The sequence below is a fragment of the Tasmannia lanceolata genome, unplaced genomic scaffold (genome assembly GCF_043159265.1).
Source record: "Tasmannia lanceolata isolate RefF3 unplaced genomic scaffold, GAP_Taslan_0.1 ptg000015l, whole genome shotgun sequence".
In the NCBI taxonomy this organism is placed as follows: domain Eukaryota; kingdom Viridiplantae; phylum Streptophyta; class Magnoliopsida; order Canellales; family Winteraceae; genus Tasmannia; species Tasmannia lanceolata.
This window is the reverse complement of record NW_027518692.1, coordinates 40,053,426-40,066,271: the sequence shown is the minus strand read 5'-3', so window position 1 is coordinate 40,066,271 and position 12,846 is coordinate 40,053,426. Positions and strand designations below refer to the sequence as shown.

Below are 12,846 nucleotides of genomic sequence, written 5' to 3'. Positions count from 1 at the left end.
GCAAATCTTTTTCATTCTGGATGGCCAAAAATTACATTCCCAAAATATCTTTATCAAAGGCTCATTTCAGTGAGATTCTTGGCCATTTGCCTCCAAATTACAATGATGTCCAATTTATTAACCCATGTCTGTCCATCTTATACAAAAACAGAAATGGATGACAACACCTTCAGATTTTGCAAGTCTATGGAGATAGTGGCTTATGTTTCTTCATAAAATTAGAGTTAACCAAAGAGAATACAAAGAGTATAAGAATGTTATAGATAGTCTTTGTAAACACTAGAGAATGAAAATCCCGCTGTATTTTCGTAATCTACTGCAATCAGAAGGCATCCATGTCTCAATTTACTGTTTAGGTCAGACTGGCATAATTATTTGACTATTAGATCGCAACTCAACACGTATCTGTTTTTCTTTTTCTTTCTTTTTTTTTTTTTTTTTTTGGAACATGATCGGTGATTCATACTACGCTGGGTTGTTCACGATTATGTGGTCATGATCACACCTATTCATGATTGACCTCATCTGATCACTAAGCAGCCTCATATGGTCCCATCAACATATCTGGATCAACCACAAAAATTATCAACGGCCTAGATTTATTCAAGAAAAAAATTTAGGTGCTTAATCACATAGTTAGCAAAACATGATTCGGCAAAAAAAAACGGAACGGCAAAAATTCAATTTTATATACGGCATTGGTTAAAAAAACGTAGTAAAAAAACAAAAAACACAAGAAAATGGATTTAAAATTTTGTCATTTACAAAATATGGTGAGGGTAAAAGTGGAAAGTTGGCCAAAAGACGGTTAAAACGCGTTTTAAACATGTTTAAAACATTTGCCTCAACAGGAATTTTTTTCGTTGTAAAAGTTTTAAACGGATTATTAAACGGCACACCAATAAAATGCGATTTTTTCATTAAAAGAAGAAAACGGAGTTTTGCTAACTATGCTTGGGAGAATTTATATGGTGGCCGACCGTGAAAATCACAAGGGCATAGAGTCAAAACTCTGTCCCTTGATTTTTTATCTAAGTGGGAAGTCAAAAAAGGGGGTTTGACCAAGATCAAAAATCAATAGGCAGAATTTTGACACTCAGACCTTGTGATTTTCACGGTCGGCCACCATATAATTTCTCGCTTAATCATGCTTCACAATGCACACGTAAAATGTACAAAGAGTTTCAATTGACAAAACAAATGCAAATCCTAGTCGACTCGGCATAGCTTTATCGAGTGATGAGTCCGACTATTCGATTGATGAGGTCATAATTCAAGGGAATTAAAGTAGTTTTGATGGACTCTGTGTGGCAAAATACGGGCTCGGACAATATGGCTAAAATTAAAGGGACTCGGGTCAACATGACACGTACAGTGAGGATGTCCAACCATATGATTTCCCTACAAAAAAATGTTTTCTTATTGGATGTAATCTTTTTAAATGTAGGTGACGAGGCCATTCATGTGGGGTCAAAAATCTAAGGTAACAAGTCTCCTAGTGGCTTCAATCTGGCGAAACAAGACTCACCACTACACCAAGCGTGATAAAAAAAAGGTCTTACCAGTTCTGCCTAAAAGTAAAATCCCATCTTCAATCCATACCCAAATTAATGCAACACATAGGCCCACTGTCAAAAGGCACAACTCACTGTTCTTATTTTAACAAGAGACATTGAAGAGGGCCTCCCACCATCTTGAGGATTCTAAATAATATAAAAGATGGAGTTTGACACTTTCAATAAGCAAAAGCAACTGACTTCAAAAAAGGAGACTTCAAATATGAGCAATCTCATTGTCATCTAGCTAGATTTCTCGAATTCCAATCTTCTAACTTAGATGAATGATTCTTTTCTCTATCTATTGCAACACACACCTAAATGTAAACCTGATTCTTTTCCCCTCTGTATTCAAGTGAATATTGAGAAAAAAGAAAGTATTGACAAAGGCTTGGGGCCTTACCTCTAAAAATTATTTGCATAAAATCTTATGGGAAGTGATATTTCCACTCCTTTCCCAGTATTTCCACCACTTTTGTTTATCTTTTCCTGAAAAGCTACTTTAGTTTCAAGAAAAGACAACAAAAAGGAGGTGGAACTTTAGTTATGTTCAAGAAAAGACAAAGAAGAGAGTAAAAAATTCAGAAAAGGGTGGAAATATTATTCCCCTAATCTTATATGTGCAAAAAGTTTTGTAGTTAAAAATGATTGTTTGCAAATAATTGTTATGATAGTTTTAGAATGATATAGTTAATTGCTTCCAAAGAGGCCTTAATGTCCCATTTGCAAATAAGATTAAACTGCAATATTCTTATTTGCGAATAAGACACGACTTTGGTAGCATCCAAAGGGGACCTTTGTTAACACATATCTAGACATCTCCCCTCTGACAAGAGAAGAAGAAAAATTTCCATTGGCAGCTTGAAGTTGGGACTGAAAATGAGTTCCTCTCTCTCTCTCTCTACATATATATATATATATATATATATATATATATATATATATATATATATATATATATATATATATATATATATAGAGGAGGAAAGTGAAGCTACACCGCCGGTGTAGCTAACTTAGCTACACCGCCGGCTTAAAATACAATGGGCCCACATTGTTTTGGTGATCCAAAACATTCATTTGATAGGCCCTCACATTGATAGGGTGTGCCCCAAAAATCAGCTAGGTAGGATCATCCCAACCCTACGATTTGTGGAGGCAAAAATGAACGTGTAAAAACCTTCACAAATTTGTCCATTTTTGCCTCCATAGTTTGAAGGGTTTGGATGATCCTACCTAGCTGATTTTTTGGGCACACCCTAACGATGTGAGGGCCTATCAAATGAATGGTTTGGATCACCAAAACAATGTGGGCCCATTGTATTTTAAGCCGGAGGTGTAGCTAAGTTAGCTACACCGGCGGTGTAGCTTCACTTTCCTCATATATATATATATATATATATATATATATATATATATATATATATATATGTAGAGAGAGAGAGAAGAAGAAGAAAAAGAATAAATAGACGAAGTATAAGCTTTATGCACTCAAAGTAAATATGACCTTAGAGAGAGAGAGAGAGAGAAGAAGAAGAAGAAGAAGAAGAAGAAGAAGAAATAGATGAAGTATAAGCTCTATGCACTCAAAGTAAATATGATCTTGTGCTTATTATAGTCACTAATAACACTTCATTGCCAAATCCACTCACAAGTTCTATTCTTAATTTGCCAACTTAGACATTTACAAGGCTAGTCATAATAATAACTCAAATATTCATAAACATAATAATGCAAACAACATTGATGATGGTGTGGCCGTCGCCACAGTGGCGGCGATTAAATGGTGCACTGAACGGACCAGGCGCGCTTGATTCCCCTTGTCTCCTCGAAATTTTCCATCATTTCAGAGCTGAAATCCTTCTAAATTTACTAGGAGACATGGAAAGATAGAACCCATCTCATGAAATTGAGAGAGAACACTAAAAACCAGCTCTTGGAGGGAAGAGGAGCATATGGGTGTGGCTAGGAAACGCTGAGCAGCCATGGTTGAAGGTGATAGTTAGCCGATGATTTGAGCTGGTAGAGGATGGTGTAAGAGTTATATATATATATAGATATCAATAGAATATACAAAGTAAAGGGCAATATAATAGAGACTTGTATACACTTTTTCAAGGCAGTTTGTAACATTGTGGAGCACGCATACTTTAGAAATGTAATCTTTTATTCCCGCATGCACGTTTCTCTTTGCTGTACAGTCCCTCACATTTCCAGAAAAAACAGAAAAAAGAAAGCAGAGAGAGGAACGTGGAAGCCTCCAAGGCACCCCAAAGTGCTGAAACCTTAAGGGCACTTTACAAAAGGGACTTTATTTTTACCATTATTTTATTCTCCCTTCACCTTTCTCTCTTATGAGATTTCTTTTTATTAGCCTCTTAAGATTTAATGACAAAAAAGTGGGGAAAAAACTGCTTATTTAAAAATGTAGAACTAAATCAAGGCAACTAGACTAGGTTTTCTTAATCACAATTTCTAGAACTGAACTGATCTAGATGATTTATTTATAGAATAATCTGATCATAATCACATACATTATACAAAAATAGATCAAGAGCTTAACTCAATTGACTTCTTATGATCGAACTGAGGGTAGATCTTTTATTGTTTCTCTGGATGATCAGATCTCTGATGGGGTTTACCTGGTGATCTCTCTTAGATGGAAGCAGAGACCAAGCCTATATTTATAGAAATACATTTGTTAGAGTTCTTCGTCCATGATAGTACTCTTCACAGTTAATTTATATGATTAGATTTATATGATTTAATCAGATCAAAGATCAATTTAATTAACCAATTACCTTTATGTGGTTGATCTGGGCTACACTAAAGCATTCAAGTTCATTAAAATACTTAAGATGTATTGATTACCCGTATACCCTTAAATAATCACTTGAGAATGGGTAAATTTAGTATTTTTTACACTTTAAGTCTTCTCTTCATTCATAACCGTAGATCTCAATGATCTACGATTGTCCACTTAGGTCTTACAAATTGAAAATTCACAAAGGGAAGGGAAATCTAACTTTTTCAAAATATCATTTAAGAGGAATGATGATATATTAGAAGCTCTTACTATGAGAAGCATATAATTAAGAAGCTTGACATGGCCTACCCACATGGTGCATGCATGATCTTGATCCTATGTTCAAGACCTCCTTACTTGAAGATGACATAACATGAATATAACTTTGGTGAAACATTATTAGCCATTAGATCATAGAACTTGAACCTGAACCATTGCCCCTTTTTTTAAGAGCACACCGGAAGACAAGCACTGTCAGGGTTGTCCCTGACAGGCCTCCCCTATTCTGCCATGTTTTCATTAATGCATTAATAATACTTTTTATGACAAAAGCACCCCTATCTTTTGATAAAAGGGTCAACATATTCCTATTTTGATACTCTTGGCAACATTCCGATGGCTCTATGGGAAACCTTAACACCACCGTGTCTTCATATTGTTTCATGCGGTGAGGAGTAGTGGGGATCATATGGAGAGGCGGTAGAGGAAATACGTAAGAGAAAGACCCCCATAGACACTGAGAAAGTTTCTATGCCGATCATTATGTCACAAAAGGCATCAATCAAATCGCAGAAGAAGTGAAGGTTACAAAGTCACTTGGGCTTGAGGGCCATGAGGAGAGCAAGAATGGGAAAGAAAACGTAAGTGGGTAGCTTCTAGAAAGAATATTAGAATCGACTGTACCCCACCCTCAACAACTTCCAATAATGTAATCTTATTGGGGCTTCCCAATAAATGGTTTAGATCATACTAATGTGGTTTGGCTTTGGTGACTAATGGGAAATTATATAATTCCACCCTCTTTCCCAGCATTACCATCCCCTCATGTTTTTCTTTACCTAAAAGTGGCTCCATTTCCTCCCTCTTTTGTTTGTGTTCTCCTGAAAATGCAGAAATTTTCAGGAGAAGACAAACAAAAGAGGGGCAAAACTACCTTGTTTTTTAATTATTTTACGAGAAATTGGGCTTTTCTTCCATTAGAAAACATACGGAGTTAAAATCAGAAATGGGTTTTTCACCGTTTGGAACTTTGGATCATAGAATACTTTTCTTTCTTTATAGAAACCTATTTTTTTCACATTTCCAATGTTCTGCATGTTATTGTACCAAGTAGATTGAAACTAATATAAGGTTATTTGTCACACTCAAGCCTTCTCAAAGAACAAAACATTCTATAACAAATGGAAGGTGGGCTAACTACTCCATTAAATCTCATATGTGATGTCTTGCCAGAGAAGGAGAGAGAGAGAGATAAAACTTAACAATTGGCTGCAACTGATTCATGCCACAAAATGCTCACACCGTAATCCGGTGTATGTGATCATTTCTCAATTGCATATCATCACTTGAAGATACAATTAGGATAAGTAATCATTTTTAGCATTCCAAATAGTACATAATCAATCTTAGCATTGCAATTGAGGTTTTCAATGTGAATAGTAAGGGTTGCATACAGAAAAATGCCTCGGTAGGGTCCAACAATATGCATCTCACCTTTCATTCATCCAAATCTACCGTTTAAATATACTACATATAAACCGCAAACACAAGAGGGAAGAGATATATTGGAATTCGGTGTATATAACTGGACATTATATATATTTTTGGTAGGTAAGATGGGGTTAGGCAGGACCCAACCAGATATATTGAACCAAAAGAAAAGAATTACAAGGGGGGCCACAAGGGCAGCAAAGGCAGACAACCAAAATAAACAAAAGTGAGACTTGGGGAGACTCTCCCATTACAATAAGATTTGAACAAACTTTAGGAGTCATCTCTAAAATATTTGTACCCAGACGACATTATATTGGGACCACGAGGGCATCTTCATGCACGCCACACGAGCCGTAAATTTGGACCACCGTGCAGAGAGACTTTTATTTTGATTGTGAAAGAAACTTTGGCTTAGAAGACAAGCCAGGTGGTCCAAGTTCATCCCAGGGCAAAAGGTTCATAGTTCGTTTGAGATTGTGACAACCGATTGTAAGCCCCCAGCAGATTATTGGACTCAAAATTAATGTAAATTTGGCTCCATAATCAGTTGGGGGCTCACAATCGGTGGCCACAATCTCAAACGAAAAGGGCCTTACAATTGAGGAGACAGGATAACTGATAGCTAATTTGATCACTCAATACAATAAATCCCTCACTAAATGTGGCCTCGGTAAAATCTTTACCGGCGCACAGAATGCCCACAATAAAAATGCCCACCAGTAAGTTTAAAGGTTCCCTTTTGCTAGGGATTAGAACCACCAATAGATTTTTAAAAAAAAATTATTTTCACTTTTACCTCATGGCTTTCTTGTTCTTCTCCGTCTTCTGTGGACAGGTACAAGGGTACAAATTATCGCCTGTGGATTTTTGTGCCATCATTAATGACTATTGACCAATGGGGGCGCCCTTTCACCCCTTTTTGTGCAGCCGGGTGTGAGTCTAGCATCCCTCTATGAAGTTTCACCGGCAGTTTTGCTAGTTCCCTCCGCTAAAATTTAACATGCACTGGTAATTTTATATAATTGTCTGTAAATGTATGACGTTTCACCAACAGTCATGCATTGCCTGTAAAAATTTAATACTAAAAACCAACTTTGTTATAGTGAGATTTCATAATGTTCATGGGATGAATGTTATTATGGATCTGTGATGTCATAGAATAAATGATAACACAACTTAACTCCATTAATCAATCTGCTTTATCTAACTCTAATGAGAATTAATGGAGTATGTACAACTTGTTATCGCGCTCATCGTACACAAACTGTGGTTGTCCCTTGGAGGCTGAGGTTAAATTGAGGATCATACAGAGCTTTATAACTGATTAGTTACAGATAAATCTTATCAGCCCTTTTAGGGCAGGGACATTCGTATTCCTATAGGATGAGATTGTCACCTGTAGGATTGGGCCCTCATGCTCATTTGAAATACAAGAGTATTTCATAGTTTTATGGGGATAGGATTCTATAAAATTTAGTAAAAATTAGTAGTATCATTAGGATTCGAAAACCCTAAATCTAATGGATGTAATATGGATAGTGTTTGTGAATGTATTTCTTCTTTGCTTATGTAGAATTGACGCCAAACTCTAATCCCCTTTCAAAGATTTTGGATGAAATCATTTGTCTGATCCAAATATGTCGACTGAAATAGAAACTTAAATGATTCTTCTAACAAAGACTAAGATCATTTGTTTTACAACTTTCAGATTGGATGTTGATACAGACTAACAGCCATGTAAAGCTAGTTGAAAAAAGTGTAATACAAAGTGAGTAGTGCCAATATCAAAATATGTAATGTGGATATCAGTTCCAATTGTTAATTGAGGAACAATGTGCATCGGACCAATGGTTGTTCTTCAAACCCAAAGTCAGAAATTAGAGGCCTCCCAAGTGAAAAAGCTGGAAACTCCATATCTGCTGGTAATGGCTCCCCTCAAATTTCTTCGACCAATGGCCCTCATATCTTGGGGACTCCTCCTAGAATGCAAAATACTCCGTGGAGCTCCCTCTTTGCGCATCCCCTGCAAAGCCATTCCTCAAATCTGGACACTTTTAAAGATACTGATCCAGAGGAAACTGAGATTGATTTTGAAGATGAGATTATTCAGAAATCTGAAAATAGATGGGGGAACTCTCTCGTGGGATATTTTCTTAGGAAAAAGCCTTACTTCATCGCATTAAGTAATCACCTACATAGAACATGGAAGCTAAAAGGATCTTTTCAGATCATATGGATTCATGGGGGTTTCTTTCTTTTCCAATTTAATGTTGCGGAGGATTGTGAGACGATCCTAGAGACCAATACAACTTTCGGTGGCCGCCCTCTTGTGCTTCATCGATGGACGCCTGATATCTGCCTTGAAAAGCTTTCTTTGTCCACTATTCCTATATGGGTCCGGCTCCCTGAGTTGCATTTAAAATTTTGGACCCAACAAGGGATAAGCAAAATAGCCAGCAAGCTTGGTAAACCACTCTACATGGATGCTCATACCACTGATGGCACAAGGCTGGGTTATGCAAGGTTTTGTGTGGAAATTGAAGCTGGTAAGCATCGCCCTGAGTTCCTGGATCTCAAGACTTCTTCGGGCACATCCCACCAGAAACTTGTCTACGAATGGCGGCCTCCATCTTGCAATTCATGTAAAACTTTCGATCATCAGACCGCTGATTGTCCAAAAAGGGAGCCTCAAAAGGAAACAAAACTGGAATGGAGACCGATTCAAAGCAAGCCTACTGAAAGGTTGGATACCGCTCCTCTTGCCAGTTGTGCTGTGGGTAATCTATCAATGGAGAACCCAGTTCCTGAAGTTCCATCTATACCCAGTCGAAACAGATTCTCAGTGTTAGATGAATCGATTTATGACCCCGAGAAGCAATCCCCCATTGAGTCTACTCAAATTTCTTCAACCTCCCTAGGGAGCCCACCAACGGGTGATGGAAGCTGGAAGGAAGTCCAAAACAAGAAAGCTAAGAAAGGGAAACAATCGACCATCCTCCTCCGGCCTCCCCCTTCTTTTGTTCTGCCTTCGATTTCAAAGCCACCTCCAAATTAAGTAAGGGCGTGTGCCGGCTCTAATGTGGAGATCCTCTCCTTTGGGTTTCCTTCACCGATGGAAGTTAATTTGTTTCTAACCCCTGTTGGTTTTGTTTATGTTTACTCTCTTGTTGCCCTTTTGAGCCTATTTTGTTCGTGTGTTACCCCCTTGTCTAGGTGGGTTTGTCTCTATGTTCTCATTGTAATTCCTTTTTTCTTCTAATATATTTGGTCGGGGTCTGCCTAACCCCAGCTTACCTATAAAAAAAAAAAAAAAACAATGTGCATCGGACCCATCTTGGTCCATCGCGATTGAGAAACTTCTTAAAACTGATAAGAAGTTAAGAACCTTAATATGAGAATTTATATGATGGGTGGCCGTGAAAACACATGAAGTCCAAAAAAGCACGTACGACCACTCCATACGATGATCCAAACTGTTCATCTGTTTGGTCACAACGTAAATAGGTTGTGCCCCAAAAAATCATTACCATTGGATGATCCTAACCCTCTGATCTGAATATGGAGTGCCCCAAAAATCATTTATGGAATCTTCTACAGATCAGATCAGAGGGTTAGGATCATTCCATGGAAATAATTTTTGACAAACAGATGAACGGTTTGGATCATCATATAGACTAGGCCGTACCCACTTTTTTGGACTTCACTGTTTTCACGGCCACCCATCGTATAAATTCTCCATTAATACCTACCTTCCTTCTACCCTACCACAAGAAAAATGACCGTTACTCTTTCCCTCCTTCCCTCCTTCCCTCCAAAATTCGAAATCCTGAAACCACTCTCCTCTCCCAAATCCCCACCAACCCAAGAACCCTTCTGTTAGAACAATGCAAAACCATCAGAGACCACAACCAAATCCACGCCCACATCATCAAAACCGGCCTTATTCTCAACCCTCGAGTAGCCGAAAACCTCCTCGAATCCTCGGCCGTCTCTCTCCCCAGCAATCTCGATCATGCCCTCTCCGTCTTTCACCAAATCAAACACCCCCGTGCTTCATCTTACAACATCATGATCAGAGGCTTCAATTTAAACCAATCCCCCCTAAAAGCGATCTTATTTTTCAAGCAAATGCTCGAAAATTCGATTGAACCCGACAAATACACTTACCCTTGCATTTTGAAATCCTGTTCTAGATTCCAAGCATTGGAAGAAGGGAAACAAATTCATGCCCATATCGCAAAATCCGGCTTTGGGTCTCATGGGTTTGTGCAAAACACTTTGATTCATCTGTATGCAAGTTGTGGGAAGCTCGATGTTTCCCGCCGGGTGTTCGACGAAATGCCCGAGAGGGACGTTATCACATGGAATTCGATGTTTGGTGGTTATTCTAAGAGTGGGAATTGGGACAAGGTTGTGGAACTATTCTACGAAATGTTGAATTTAAATTGTGCATTTGATGAGGTAACGATGATTAGTGTTCTTACTGCGTGTGGGCGATTGGGTGTGTTGGATTTGGGGGAATGGATAAATGGGTATATAGAGGCGAATGGATTGAATGGGTGTGATAAGTTGATAACATCTCTTGTGGATATGTATGCAAAATGTGGTCGAATTGAGACTGCACGCCGGTTGTTCGATGAAATGACTCAACGAGATGTTGTTGCGTGGAGTGCCATGATTTCTGGTTATAACCAATCGAATAGATGTAGGGAAGCACTTGCACTTTTCAACGATATGCAAATGGCAAATGTTGAGCCGAATGAAGTTACGATGGTCAGTGTTCTTTCTTCTTGTGCTGTCTTGGGAGCACTCGAAACAGGCAAATGGGTCCATTCCTTTATAAAGAGGAAGCGTATGAAGCTTACTGTTACACTTGGAACTGCCTTAGTGGATTTCTATTCAAAATGTGGATCTGTAGAGAATTCGCTTGAAGTTTTCGAAAGAATGCCCGAGAAAAATGTTTTGTCATGGACAGTGCTGATTCAAGGCTTGGCTAGTAATGGGCGAGGGGGAGAGGCTCTTGAGCTTTTCTGTTCGATGCGTGATGCAAATTTTATACCAAATGATGTGACTTTCATAGGCATCCTCTCTGCTTGTAGTCACGCTGGTTTGGTTGATGAGGGGCGGGGATTTTTTGTCAGTATGAGTAGAGATTATGGCATTGAACCGAGAATTGAGCACTACGGTTGCATGGTGGATATTCTAGGCCGAGCCGGTTTGATCGAGGAAGCATATCAGTTCATAAAGAACATGCCCATTGAGCCTAATGCCGTTGTTTGGAGAACACTTTTGGCCTCGTGTAAAGTTCATAAAAATGTAGAAATCGGAGAGGATTCGTTAAAACACCTTGTTAGATTGGACCCGAAAAATAGCGGGGACCACATACTTTTGTCAAGTACTTATGCATCATTGGGTCGGTGGGGTGATGCATCAAGGGTGAGAACCCAAATGAAGGAGAAAGGAATCAAGAAGACTCCAGGGTGTAGTTTGATTGAGGTGGATGGCATAATCCACGAGTTATTTGCAGAAGATAGCTCACATCCTCACTCGAAAGAGATTTATGATGCAATTGAAGACATGATAAAGCGACTTAAGTTAGCGGGTTATGTGCCCAACACTAAAGAAGCAAGATTAGATGCAGAGGAGGACGAGAAGGAAACATCGGTGTCTCACCATAGTGAGAAGTTGGCGATTGCCTTTGGGCTTCTTCGAACTTCACCGGGAACTACTATTAGGATATCAAAGAACCTTAGAGTGTGCACGGATTGTCACTCTGCAACAAAGATGATCTCAAAGGTTTTTGAGAGAGAAATTGTCGTTAGGGATCGCAATCGCTTCCATCATTTCAAAGATGGTTCTTGTTCATGCAACGACTATTGGTAAACTATCATCAAGGTAATCCTTAAGAAAACAATAGGATTTTATTTCTATCTTCGTCACAAACAAAAGGTGTTTATTAGAAATAATTACATTTTTCTTGAAGAGGAATGCATCCTGAATTAGAGCAAAAGAGATAGGATTGTTCTTGAAGATAAATATGAAATTTCAATAAACCATTTTGATAGATTTTTCCACTTACGTGGGGAGTGCCTAACTATTTTGGTTGTCTAAAATTGATCCTTTTAAATACAAAGGCATCAATGTCAAGTGAATGTAAGCCATGAAATTTGAGTCTGAATATGTAATCCAATAGGATCTAAACTGTGGAAGATACACATGAAGAAATTACACCCATAGCATGAAAGTGAGTCTATAAGAGAAACGAAGAATTTGATTGTAACGTCGAAAATTACAATGAAAAGTGGCGGTGGAAAGGGTGTAATAAAAAAGTTGTCATTGATTATGAAGAGACATTTTCTTTTGTAGCCTTACTAAATTCTTTTTTTTTTTACCTTACTAAAGTCTACAAGAATTCTTCTGTAGATAGTTGCACATTATGATTCTGAGATTTGTCAGATGGATATTAAAACTATCTTCTTAGATGGTTACATTGAAGAAGATCTCTATATAGACCCCTCACAGGATTTTGAACCCATTGAATATGATAATAAGAAGGTATCGAAGTCATTGAGATTAGGAAATTAATATGGAGACCGAGAGTACCACTGAGCATGGGACCTGCAATGAGAAAATGCCATGTGTACAAGAAAAGTTTTACGTTTTCCTGATTTTCCTAAATCTAAAGGCTTGTTCATGTCACTTGGCATGTTGTGGCAATAATCAATTCGTTCGGACCCCTTTTAGGTCCTACTCTTGGTTTCCCTCGCATTA

General features: G+C 38.2%; 1 pseudogene; it reads left to right on the top strand.

The window, feature by feature from the left end:
* Nucleotides 1-8,059: 8,059 nt before the first annotated feature.
* Nucleotides 8,060-12,445, top strand: LOC143891988 (pentatricopeptide repeat-containing protein At5g48910 pseudogene; annotated as a pseudogene).
* The last annotated feature ends 401 nt before the right edge of the window (nt 12,446-12,846 follow it).